We start from the raw sequence: 13,831 nt of genomic DNA, 5'->3' as shown, positions 1-13,831 counted from the left end.
ACTCACCAAGGAAGGATAGATAATGGAATATTTTCTCTAAATTTGCCAAATACAAATGAACTGGACATTTTAAATGTAATTCTTACTTGATAATTGTTCTTATTATATATAGTTTTACTGTATTAGAGTTAAAACCTTTCCTTTTTATTTAGACAAAAGGGGGAAATGTTGTAGGATAGTTGTACACTGTGTAGATGTATTGTTGTGATTGGTGTAATAAAAAGCTGAAGTGCCAATAGCTAGGTTGGAGGTATAGGCAGAGAGAGAACTCTGAGAAGAAGAAAGGCAGAGTTGCCAGACAGATACAAAGGAAGGAGGATTGGCAGTAAGGGATGAGGTAATGAGCCACGTGGCAGAATGTAGATTAAATAATATGGGTTAATTAAGTTATAAGAGCTAGTTAGCAATAAGCCTAAGCTGAGGCCAAGCTTTCATAATTAATAATAAGTTTCCATGCCATTATTTGTGAGCTGGTGGTCCCAATGAGAAAGTACTACAACAGCGTATTTCTGAAACTGGAGCATTTGACATTTTGGGGAACTGACATGCTCTTGCTCTTCAAATGAAGATGATTTGTTTTTCAACAAATCATTAAAAAAAGCAAACTAATACAAACCTATCCTCATAAACCTATCCTGAGTCCTCTCAGTGTCATAAAACAAGGGCTTCTTCACACTTCAATGCCAGTCAGGCTCACTGTGATTAGCATTTACAGATGGACTGCTCAAACTGCATGATTTCAACAGCTCAGTGGACAGGGGTACTTAAAACACAGGTGATGTATTTGTATCATGTGCAAAATGTCATGGTGGCTTGGAAGACTAAGAGTTGACATTGCTCTAAGCAAATATCAATACATACAGTATCACAAATATTCCTAACTGAAAGACTTGGCCCCTAAAACTGGACCAATCACTGTGCTCATACTTTGATCAGTAACTTTATAAATGTAACATGTCACAATGACTTACAGTGTATTGGTTCTGTAATTTGATTTGCTGTAAAATTGTTAGAGGGCCACCTCTTCTGGCCCTTCATCATCTACAAACCTACAAGCCTAGTTCCAGATGCATGACCCACAAGAACCAGCCACCTTTCCTTGTTAAGTGTAGCTATCAAAGAAGCCTCTCTTTCTACCAAGTGGAAACCATTACAGAAAACCAAAACTGGACACAATGTAGAAGTCAAGAGATGATGGGAGCCCAGCCCTAGTGGATACATCTCCATCACAGCTTCTGCCATCTATGGCTCAAGGAACATCAAAGAAAAGGGGACAGAAAGATTGTAAGAGCCAGAGCACCAGGAAGTCTGCTGTTGAACAGTCTCTCCTAGAAATGGCTGCATAAAGAAGACCAGAACAATGGCAACATCAGGAGACATGTTAATGTGGAAGGGGAAATTCCATAGGGTCCTACCCTTAGACATTTTAAAAGTTACAGGCAACTAACAACTCCTGGAAGAGAGAGAATTAGCCTCTCCTAAGAATGAGCCCCTTAGTGGGCTATCCAATGCAATGTGATCATCTCTGAAACCATATACACACCCAGAAATGGATTCAGAAGGCTGTATTTTTATATACTTGTGCATACACATATAAATATGTAACAAAAATAATCAAAGAAAAAGAGTCTATCAAATTGGGAAGGGGGTAGAAGAGGGATTCCAGGGAGGGTGGCTAGGAAGGGCTAGAGGGAGAAGGGGGGTAAGATAATTCTATTTCAACTAAAAATATATTAAAATGCTAAAATCCTTGGCTTTATAATTGTACCTGGGGACTATGTATGTGAATGAAAATTTTTTTACTGAATCATTTTTCTAAATTGTAACTAAAAATAATTTATGCTAGCCACTTCAATTTTATGTGTTTATCCTTAGACAGTTGTGAGAGGAGAGGCCTGGAAGACAATGAATAGGCTCAAATATCAATTTAAGTGATGAGAATGTCTTCAACTTTCTATAAACATTTAAGACCTTCTTTAGTGCTGTGGGATGGTCTGTATGTCAAGTGTGTTGCTGATTGGTCAGTAAATAAATCACTGATTGGCCATTGGCTAGGCAGGAAGTATAGGCGGGACAAAGAATTCTGGGAAGTGGAAGGCTGAGGGAGAGACACTGCCAGCCGCCATGATGACAAACAGCATAAGAAGATGCCGGTAAGCCACAAGCCATGTGGCAAGGTATAGATGAATGGAAATGGATTAATTTAAGCTGTAAGAACAGTTAGCAAGAAGCCTGCCATGGCCATACAGTTTGTAACCAATATAAGTCTCTGTGTTTACTTGGTTGGGTCTGAATGGCTGTGGGACTGGCGGGTGACAGAGATTTGTCCTGAGGTGGGCCAGGCAGGAAAACTCAAACAACACTTCCTCTTACCTTGAAGTCAGTAAAAGTTATACTTGGCTTTTCTAAATATATGGCAGATTTCTTAATATGGTCTGAATGCTTGTGTCCTTCTGAAATTCTTTATTGAAACCTAGCTCCCAATATGATGGTAGTCAGAGCTGAGCCTCTGGGGACACCCAAGGGATCTTGTTTGTCCCTTTACTTGAGGATATAACAGGAAGGCTTGTTTCTGCAGCAGAAGTGAGCCTTTTACAGACACTAAATCTTCTGGTGTCTAGATCTTTGGATTTCCCAGCCTCCAGAACTCTAAGTAATAAATTTCTCTTCATTATAAATTACTCAGTTTAGTGCATTTTGTTATAGTAGCTGAAATGAAATGACAGTTCCTAAAACCAAGCCAATCTCTGTTTATTTATTAATTCTCCCTGATAAAACATTAAAGAAGAGGAAGTCTAGACAGGTTATGCAACTTCCCCCAAAATACACAGGAAATGTCTCCAACCAGCACATCTTGGTCCCATTTCAGTACTTGGCTCTTCAATCAATAAAGTCCTACAGAAGTGATGCAGACCTCACTACTAATTTGTCTTTAACAACTGAATCAGAGTTGGTCCAGCTGCAGCCTAAAAGTCTCAAGGACTTTGTACTGGGTTGATCCTAAATGTATTTGTTACAAATGACAGTAATTTTACACCATTGAAAATATTTCACTAGCATTTAAAAACAAGGAAACAAGTACTTTCTTATAACCTCACTTTAAAAAAAAATCAAAATATTAACCATTTACACTACTAAATGTGATTCTGACATGAACATGAGGAAGCTGCTGAGACAGATCCAGTGGAGGAAGTTGAAAAGCAAAGTTTAAACCATGATCCTTCATTTTTAAAATGCATGCAACATGTGTGCATTTTCTCCACTTCATTATTTATAAAAACAAAATAACATCCTAAACTCAGGGCGATGACACAGGGTAATGGAGAGGCCATTTACTTTATATAAGATTCTAATTATGGTTGCTCAATTTCACAAATAAAAATAAAACTTGCCAAATTACATTTGAACTTCAATACAGGATATACTTGTACTCATTCATCTGAAACTCAGATTTAAATGAGGCATATTTACAAAACGACACTGCTAATCAAGCCTATATCACATATTTCTAACGTTTGAACTCAGACATTTATATTTTGCATCTAGGATTGCTGTGCCTTATATACTACACAGCACCCCAACTCTAACAAAAGTACCTAGATGATGCATTTATTTCCTACAATGTGCAGCTGGATGAGCAAGGCTGGCTGTGTGGCTAAGAAACACGGCATGTGCCCAGCATGCACAAGGCCCTGGGCCCTTTCCCTAGCACCCCAAAATGTGACAAAGCTACTTCAAAAACAACTGCATTCCTACACAGAAGACTATGCTACAGTTAGGTCAGTATCTCTACAGATGCATAGTCACTGCTCTGCAGGAAAAGAAGAAGTTGGTGGTATATGTATAGTATGGCCTTATTTTTGTTTTTACCAGTTGTAAGGCATACAAACCCATGTGAGTTTATGTGGCTAACAAGTAGCTAGAAAAACTGGAGGTACATACATCAAACTGCCAACACTAGCCCTGAGAAACAGAAAAGGAAGTAAAAAGGAGTCAGTTTTATTTGATGACATGCTGTCTTGTTTTAATTTTGTTTCAAACATTATGTAGCATTTTGTAATGCCTTAAATCAAATCTTAAGGAGCTGGGGCATGGTAGACACCAAACACATGTGCAGGTCTATCTGGCTCCAAGGCTTCCAAAGTCACAGACAAATGAGATTTACCAAAGCAACAACAAAAATCTACAACAATGCAGACTTTACATTTTGCTAACGGTATTTTTTAAAAAAGAATCTTATTTAGCAAAATGCCTGATGAAGTCCACTCAGTTAAAAAGAAATACAATTTCATATTTCTTATGATTTTTGAATAATGCCTAAAGATATGTCAAGTGTGGTGGTTCATACTTGTAATACCAACACTTGGGATAGAGACAGCAAGATCAGGAATTCAAGGCCTCAGATTCATAGTGAGTTTTGGACTAGCCTAGGCTATATGAGGTTGTCGCAAAAACGAAGGAAAAAAGTAGCATTAAGGACAATGTAAAAAATTAAAATAAAATAAACTTGCAAAGTTTCAGGATTAATAACCTTTATTAAAGATGTACTATTTCACTTCCTGAGCAAAAGTACAGGACTACAAAAAGAAGGAGATTTAAAGTGCAGTGTTTTAAATTTCACTTTCACCATAATTTCATAAATGAAAAGGTATTTTAGAATAGATGCTAGGAGGCAGAATCAAGATGGGCTGGCCTGTCTTGCTGTGGACATCAGGCCATCCCTCAGTAAAGCACAGAAAGGTTGAGGCTGGAAGTAACCAGAAGCAGGGCAGCATTACTACTGTGGGGTCCTTCTGCCTATTCACCTCACCTGCAACCCCGACCAAGGTCAAGAGATCTGTACTCCCCAAGATGGAAAACTGCCAATTCCAAAACAATGGAGTCACGGGTCAGAAGTACGAAAGGTAAGTTTTCTGGGACTGGAGGGATGGTTCTGGGGTTAAAAGCACTGGCTGCTCTTTCAGAGGACCCAGGTTCAATCCCCAGCAACTACATGGTGGCTCACAACTGTTTGAAGTTCCAAGGATGCAATGCCCTCTTCTGGCTTATGCAGGTACCAGGCACACATGTGGTACATAGACATGCACGCAGGCAAACTATCCCTATGCATAAAATAAAATTTTAAAGAGAACAAGTTTTCTAAAAGAAACCGAGACATTACAGCAGCATTTGTGAAGAGGAAGCATAGGTTCCAATGATGATTGAACTACTTAAGGCAGGCCAGGCCATCTACTAACCTTTCACTTACTCAAGGGATTCATTCATTCCTGTTTATACACTGCTACAGAGATCAATCATTTAGGATGAAACATTTTAGCTTAATTACAGTTTCTCTTTTAAAAATATCACCTTACTGTCAGGTTGGTAAGAACTGAAGCTATGCTTTCTCCTTTCAGTTGTTCTCTTCAAACACCATTCCAACTGCACTACCGTCCCTTTAGAGTGGTGGAGGCCAGAGGTGGGATCCTTTGCTAAATACAATGGTCAAGTCCTGGGATTTAATTCCAAAGCAACACTTTTAATTAATGTTTTATTGGATCACAGTGGTCATTATCATCAACTTCAGGCAGTCAAGCACAGACTATTTCCTAGAACCAGATTAAACTGGTTTGAGGCCAGCCAATCAAATGTGCACAGCTTTTATAATTAAGCAGTCATTTACTGTTCATTAGTCCAAACTGTATCTTGACAATAAGTGTGCCAATCTGCTTAAAGCCCACATTCCACTTCCATACTTAGCTCTTTCTCCCTAAATTTAAAAAAAATGTTTTTGATAGAGGGTCTCATATCATCTAAGCTGGTCTTAATCTTGCTGTGTAGCTGATGATGACCTTGCACCCCTGATCCTTCTGCCACCATCTTCAAAGTGCTCAGATTATAGGCATGTGACACCTCACATGGCCTCTCCCTAAGTTTTGACAGCTAAGTAACACATCATTAGGTCTGTATTTGTAGTTGTACAATATCTTGAAATTCACAGATCTCTCAAAAAATAACCAAACAACAACAACAAAACAAAAAAAACCCCAAAAAATAAAAGCAGCATTTCCCACAGTGCTTTCTTTCCAGTTACTGAACAGTATGGGAAAAGCTGCTCCGCAGCCACCTGTCAAGCTCTGTAGTCACCGAGCCTCGAGTCCTTAGTGAAGGTCAAACTCTCTGACCCTCTGTCCACTGACAATAAAGGTGTGTGAAACTGAACAGGCTTCTTCCAGTTTCAGTCCTTTGCAATCACCAACAGCACCATTCCATCTGTTGTTTTTAATACCACTTTGGCCACAGGCACAGGCTGACCCTAAGTCTATCCTACCACAACAAACTAAAAATAATCACAGGGGTGCTAGCTGGAGTGGAAGCCCTTGTCCCAACCACAGCTGCTTTGCACTTTGTGACTTGAAACCTAAGACTGATCTACACTTCATTTCCATCTTTGTCCCAAGTTTGCCATCTGTGGGAAAGTCTGATTGCTCTGTTTCCAGCAATTCTGACCCATGGCCATTTCCAGGGCAGTTGGAGCACTGGATGTCTGAAGTACAGTAATAAGGCACGGGGTGAAAAATCCAAACCCCAACCTAATCTTTTCTTTACTTAGTGTTTTGTTTTCAGACAGGATCTGTGTATCCCTGGCTGGTCTGGAACTCTCTATGTAGATCAGGTTGGCTTCAGACTGACTGGGATCTGCCTGCCTCTGCCTCCAGTGTGTTGGGATCTAATGTGTGTACCACCAAGCCCCAGGGCATGGACCTCATCTTTCACTCAGTCTGTCTTAGCCACCTTAGTCACTGCTTGTTCCCAGAACTGGCTCTCGAAGGTCTCATAAGCTGCACCATGGAGACCTAGGTAGTCAGAAGGTAATTCACACTCTTGTGCATTGGAAGAGCACACCCATTCTTTAGCATCCTCATCCTGCTTTTCTTGAGATGCTTCATGAACTCATTAGTGGTTCCCTATAACTATAGTTGGTGATGAAAACTACTTCAATCAACTTCTAGAAGCCATGGGGGCTTAGATCTCACCATTTGTGAGAGCCTCTTAAGACACCCACGGGGAACTCTAAGGTCAAGCTCTCACAACATGTAGAGGGGATCAAGCTGGGTTTAAAAGCTACTCTTGGAAGCAGACGTCCCCTTTATATTTCCTAACATAGTTTTTCTTTGCAAGGGAAAATTCCTCATATTCTACACATCAATAAATATACTATGGGCTAGGTGTGGTAGCTCTCCCATGTAATCCCAGTACTTTGGAAAGTGACACAAAAGGATGACTAGCTTAAGGCTAGTTTGGGCTATATAATGAGATCTTCCTGAAAAGGGGGTGAGCAGGTATAAAACTCTCAGAAGGTCTCCATTTCGGCTCACAGATACTATCCTTCTCTGGATCTCCCATCTCATTGAAGCCTGTGCCCTCTGCTGCAGCTTTGACTGTCTTTGGAAGGACTTACTGCATGCACTGTGCCCTTTTCCTTGCTAAACTCAGCATGAATAAAACACACCTTTAGTTGAAACTCCATGGAAATAAGGTCAATCATCTGTGTATGTGTAGGTTTGTATGTGTGCATGTGTATATTGTGCACACTTGTGTGTACATGATGTATGTATGTGTGAGTGTGTGTCCATGTGTATGAATGTGCCTGAACGTATGTGTGTGTGTGTGTGTGTGTGTGTGTGTGTGTGTGTGTGTGTGAATGTCATGCATGTGGAGATCAGAGGATGACGTTATGGAGTAAGTTTTCTCCTTCCATCTTTACCTGGGTTCTGGACATCAAACTTTTCAAATAATGATCCTTATTATCCTCACGGTCTTTGCATTTTACTAGTCATCTACTTTCTATTCTATCAATAAAGTTCCCTTAAGTGGGAAAAAGAAACATTCATTTTTAAAATAAGCAAACTGCTTTAGGCAATCACCCATGAAGTCTCTAACACAAGGGTCACAGGCATTCAAATCTATAAAAAATGAAAAATGAGAGAGCTCTTCCTAGTTCTTGGGTAATCTTCGACAGGACTGCAGATATACACCATACAATCTACTGAATGCTTATGTAAGGAGTTGGGGGTGACCAAGGCTCCAGGAAAACCCTCTGAACTCAATCAATCCGAAGGAATAGCTCGAAGACTGGAGTAGAAGCGAGAAACTTAATGTTCAGGTGTGAAAAACTGAGTAAAATTCAGCTCTTAAGAAAGCAAAAACAGAGCAAGCCACCATCACCACCTCCAAGGGGGCGGAGCAAGGCACCATCACCACCTCCAAGGGGGCGGAGCAAGGCACCATCACCACCTCCAAGGAGAGGCCCATCTTGTGAGGCTGGCAAGGATTGGTTTCATTTGGGATGTGATGAAAGTTAATAGGGACACACATCAAAGCACTGGGAAACATAAGGACTTGGACTCATCAGAGGAAGCTGTCACTCAGGGAATCTGCTGGTATCCTAAAGGATACAGTTTTGCCTTACAATTTGGGCTGAGAATTATGCTTTCATCCATGTGTCACAGATATGCCTGGGCTTACTTACACTGGGGGGCTACACAGCTCTGATTCACCGCTGTCCTCCCTGCACTAAGCCCACGTCATACCACTTCTCTGTGTTCCAAGTAAAGCATCAGCCTTAGGATATCACTCTTTCAGACTGAAATGCTTCAAGTAGATGGTATCCTTTTCACTGTCCTTTGTGGAAACATCCCCACTGCCTGGTATTGTTATTCCACAGCCCACGCAGAAAGAACGTGGAGGCAGTTGCTGAGAGAACACTGTCACAGAAGAAAGCAAAAACCCCCTCTCAGAACCACATGCTCTAGATTTAACTGAGTGCTCAGAGAATAGTCTGTGCTAAAAAGGCAACCATCTACTATTCTAGTGCTGTTTTGTTTTGTTCCAGCCTTACTAATCCCTGATAACTGGCACATAACTTTCCAAAATTATCCTTAAGCCTAACCTAATTTAGTCTTGCATTTTTACCTCGTGGGAATATGGTTACAGCATAGGCTGGTCCCAAAAAACACACCCAGTCCTTTCAACACTCACCCCTCTGCCACATGCACGACCCTTCACTCCTTAGCACTCTCAATACTCACATTTTCCACCGAGTGTGTGTTTATATGTGTGAAACCTAAAACTCCTGGAGAAATACAAAAGATAATGGGATACAGACGTGCTTCTAATTACCACACAGAGCAACTGCAGCTAAGCTGGACGATCTTAAACAAAGATGGAGGAAGGTGATATTCTTGCAGTGGACCTCCATTTCTAGAACAGGACCATTTCTGCAGAGTTCAGATGGCAGTCTAAGGCCAAAGGAAGTGTTCTTCGGATGTCCTGCAGCTCAGAGCTGCTCCAAAGTGGTCTTCTGTGCCTGATTCTTTGCCACAGCTCACCCAGAATGCAGAAGTCAGTGCAGACAATGGGTTTCATCAGGACACTCTGGCACATGCCACCATCTCCTTTGAGGCTACAAAACCCACACAGGTGTTCAAAACCTAGTATTTTTCTTACATGCATGTCCTAAGATCCTTACTCAGAGTCTGTCTTAAGCCTGAATTTTGTGTCTGTGAGCATGTGTGTATATATATGATATATATGTATGTGTATGCACGTGTGTACACTTGTGTGAGTGTGAGAGTACCACACCACAGCATGCATGTGGAGAGGAGAGGTCAACTTCAGGTGTCAGTTCTCAGCTTCCACCTTTCTCTTTTGTTGATGGTTACTGCTGCGTATACCAGGCTAACTGGTCCATGAATCTACCTCATATCACAAGAGTTGCAGATGCATTACTATGCCCAGCTTTACACAGGTTCTGAGAACCAAGACTCAGGTGTTTTGCTCTCTGAGCCTTCTTCCTCAGCACTGTTTTGATTTTTGAAGACAGTCTCCTGTAGTCCAGGCTGAGGTTGAATTCGCTATGTAACCAAAGTTGACTTTTAACTCCTGCCTCTAACCCCAGGTGCTGAGATTAAAAGTATGAATCACTCACGCCATATTTTTGTTGTTTCGGTTTGTTCTTTAAGACAGGGTCTTGTTAAGTGGCCCTAGAGGGCCTGGCACTAGCAACATAGCTCGAGTGGCTTTGAACTTGTGGCAATCCTACTGCCCCATACTCCCAAATGCTGGGATTACAGCTTCTGAAAGGCTGTGTTCCTTTTTCACTAAGTGCAAAGTAATCCCCTGAGATAGACAGCGCCTAGCAGAACCACTGGACTCACCGAAGGTGAAAAGATGGGCTTTGATGGAAGGCATCAGCTTCCTTTTTAAATTTGCTTGCTTCTTAGCTCTCAATAAACTACGTGATCTTCAGCAAGTTGTAGACTAACTGATGTTTATGTTTCTGTGAATCATCTCAGCACTAGGGCTGGGTGTAGCTCAGCGGTGGAGTATTTATCTCGCATACACAAGGCCCTGGGTTTGACACACACACACACACACACACACACACACACACACACACACACACCCCTTAGTATTAAAAGAAAACATACAAGTGAGGATGGGACCCATACTAAATCTTGCCTGTAACACAATAAAATTATCATAGCTCAAAACAGTGAAAATATTGTAGTCATTAAAAATCTTGCAAATGAATTAAAGTGATCTTTTAAAAGAGCATTTTCTGAACATTTTCACTCTGAAGTTTGAGTTTTCAAAATTTAGCCTCACAATAGCACCCAAGTTCTATTCTGGAAGTTTCTGCACTCTGAGACAGTCTTATTCAACTCATTTGTGATACTCACTTTCTGGCTCCTGGACAGCTGGCAACGGGAGGCAACAGCGAGGTCACCCTACTAAGTTCCTGCTGAGGAACCCCAAAGAGAAACAAGTGACGACCCAGAGACTTGACCCAGAGGTCAGAGCAGCTAGACATTTGCAGGGCAGGACATGCACAGCACAGGCCACAGCAGACTGCCCTGAGCACGGCCTTTCCTTCCCTTCCCTGACTTCTCTTGCTCTCTAGGCCCACAGCTTCTGACAGCCATCTTCTCTGATTCCCTTTTCTAATTTAGTCCTCTTGTCCCTTTCCAAAGCATGACACAGCTCAAGAAAATCAAGAAAATCAAATCATTTCTATAAATGTGAAGCTTGGGGCAAAGTCTTAAAAACTGGAAATTGACATCTACCTAATCCTGAGAAAACTTGTTCACACTTGGGCATTTATGTCAGACTTCACTGAGTATTTTAACTGAGCCATAAAAAACTTTTGTACATTTTTTCATTGAAATCACTACACTGAAGAAGAACCGGTGTCCATGGCCCACCAAGGCATACCTCAGACCCCAAACCTCCACAGGAAGACAGGCCAGATCATTATCATTACTGCCATCATTATCATTACTAGTCGAGACACTGTCTCACGGTGTGGCCCAGGCTGGTGCTGAATTCACAATCCTCTTGCCTCGACCTACAGAGGTTCCAGGCTTGTCCCACCATGCCCAGTTTCCAACTTCGATCTTAATGCCATGTATTTAGCAATACAAGTTGGAGAACAGGGCATGTCTAACCAGCTGCCTCAGTTCCCTCTTATAGCACACAAGAAACTCCTAGCAAAATCTGAGGCCTGGCTGGTTATTTTTGATATGCTTACTATTTCCTGTAATTTATAATTTCATTGTTCCAGTGTGCACCATTATTTCCTTTGATGTTCAGAATCTCCGAATGAGAACAAGAAGGTAATAATTCCAGCTTCCCTGCCAACAGTCCTCTGCTGCCAGTTTCGTAACACAGTCTTGGCACAAAGGATTATATAACCAGACCCAATTAATATCACTAACAGGTATATTTCCCTAGTCTTTGACTTTCCACAGTGACGTCTCAAGGCTAAAATAAGACACACTCTGTTCTTACAAAAGCATCAAGTCTATATAGCAGCACAGTTGATGTGTGAAACTGCTCAGCAACGGCCTAGGAGCTGCCATGCTGGAGGCTGGTCCTCAACATGGGAGACTGAGGCAGGACGGCCATCTGAGCTCAGACTGGAAATAAATGAGACATTGTCTCAAGGAAAACAGAGAGAGAGAGAGAGAGAGAGAGAGAGAGAGAGAGAGAGACAGAGACAGAGACAGAGACAGAGGGACAGACAGAGACAGACAGAGAGAGAACACGAACAAGAGGGGGAAGAGAGAAGAAAATGGCTGACCAAAGAAAAAAAGAAAAACTTTGATCCACCTGCCCTGCCTAGCTGACTATGTAAACCAATCTTTCTTGGATTCAGGCTACAGATAAGGAGCTTCTGCAAGGGAGAGCTGAAGGTTTATCATGCAGCATTTAGGTGGACATTTAAAGGACAAAGAAGCAAACATCTGTGGTGACACTTAGAACAGCAATGATTTCACAGGCCTAAACTAAAAAGTCACCACCGCCAGATTGGTACCCATCTGGCCCAAACGTTTACATAACAGAATTTAGGAACCTGGCTGGAGAAGGGGCTCAGTGGCAGCATGCTTCCCTAGCTTGTCCACTTGGCTTAAGCCCCAGCACCACCACCAACCCCCCTCCTTCCAACAACCAGGAACAGAATTGAGGATTAGGAAATGAGATGTATTTACGTATCACAACTTACAGATTTCAAAACATACAGGTACATTTCTACATCACTGTACTTGATAAACAGAACTGTGTCTGCCTCAATAAAGCAAAGTGCAAAGGCATATAGTCGATTTACAGATCTGACACAGAAGGCAGGGGAATTCCTACCATCAAATAATAAACTCAGTTGAGCTAGCTAGCAACACTGCTCTAATCACCGGTTTCTAGCTGTCCGTCATCCAGAGATTCTGACAGTGAACAGGATTCTCAGTGCTCTCAGACAGAAAGCATCTTCAGATGCTCAGCAAGGACTCAGTGGACGGATCTGCCAGGAACATCCCTGTTGGATACAGCAAAGCCTATGTGACGAGGACGTGTGATCAGCTCTGTCTGCGGCCTTGTGTTCTCCCATCTTTTACAGCACATGAAAACAGCCTGCACCTAGAGTTCAGTTAATTCTTAGGAGTAAACCAAAGGGAACTGGAGAGCAGAACAGTTTAAATAATGCTCTGGGTTTCTGATTGTGTAACTTAGACAATGGAATTAGCAGTTGATGAGAATGAGCTCAAAAAGAGAAAACAACCAGGTTGACCCCAGGTGGTCATTTTCTTCTTCTTTTAAACACAGGGTCTGGCTCTGTAGCCCAGGCTGGCCTCTAATTTGTGAGTCTCTTGCCTCAGCTTTTCAAGTGCTGAGATTACAGGAGTGTGCCACCATACCCAGCAAGCTTTTACCCTGACACAAATATATGTATTGTTAACAATAAGTAACAAAGGGCACAAAAGCACCAACATGTTTTAAGTTGTTTACAAAGGAAAGAAACATTTTTTCCTCACTTATCAAAAATGCTGATGATACTGGTTGCTATGACTTTCTAATTACAAGGACTTTTTGAAAAGAAGAGAAAACCATTCTTTTCCAAAGAATGTTTATAAAGATTAAAAAGTTCAGACACAAGTCTCAAAATGAATTAGAAAGGGATGACTTACACAACTACATAAAAGAAAATGTGATGGTTGACAAGGTAGCTCAGACAGTGTTTGCCTAGTGTGCACAAGGCCTGCCTCTGATCCCTAGTACCACAAGATAAAAGCAAAACCACATCCAAAACCTGTATTATTTACTGACTGCTCATAAAATAGGAAATATGCTAATTGTTCTGTCCTGCTTTAATTAGCTTAAAAGAGCCATCACCTACATCAATTATATAAATTTTAATTTCACAGTATTTGAAAAATTGAAGGGAGGGCAGGGGAGAGTGGGGGGTGGCACATGCCTTTAGTTCCAGCACACAAGAGGCAGAGGCAGGAGGATCTGA

At 41.5% G+C, this 13,831-nt stretch overlaps 1 protein-coding gene across 4 annotated transcripts in view; it reads right to left on the bottom strand.

Moving 5' to 3' along the window:
- Positions 1 to 13,831, bottom strand: part of Atosa (atos homolog A) — a 75,851-nt gene that overhangs the window by 39,019 nt on the left and 23,001 nt on the right. The gene's annotated exons all lie outside the window — the stretch shown is intronic.

This window comes from Peromyscus eremicus, chromosome 7, assembly GCF_949786415.1.
Source record: "Peromyscus eremicus chromosome 7, PerEre_H2_v1, whole genome shotgun sequence".
Lineage (NCBI taxonomy): Eukaryota > Metazoa > Chordata > Mammalia > Rodentia > Cricetidae > Peromyscus > Peromyscus eremicus.
Note: the sequence above shows the minus strand (reverse complement) of the source record. Positions and strands in the feature narration are given on the sequence as shown.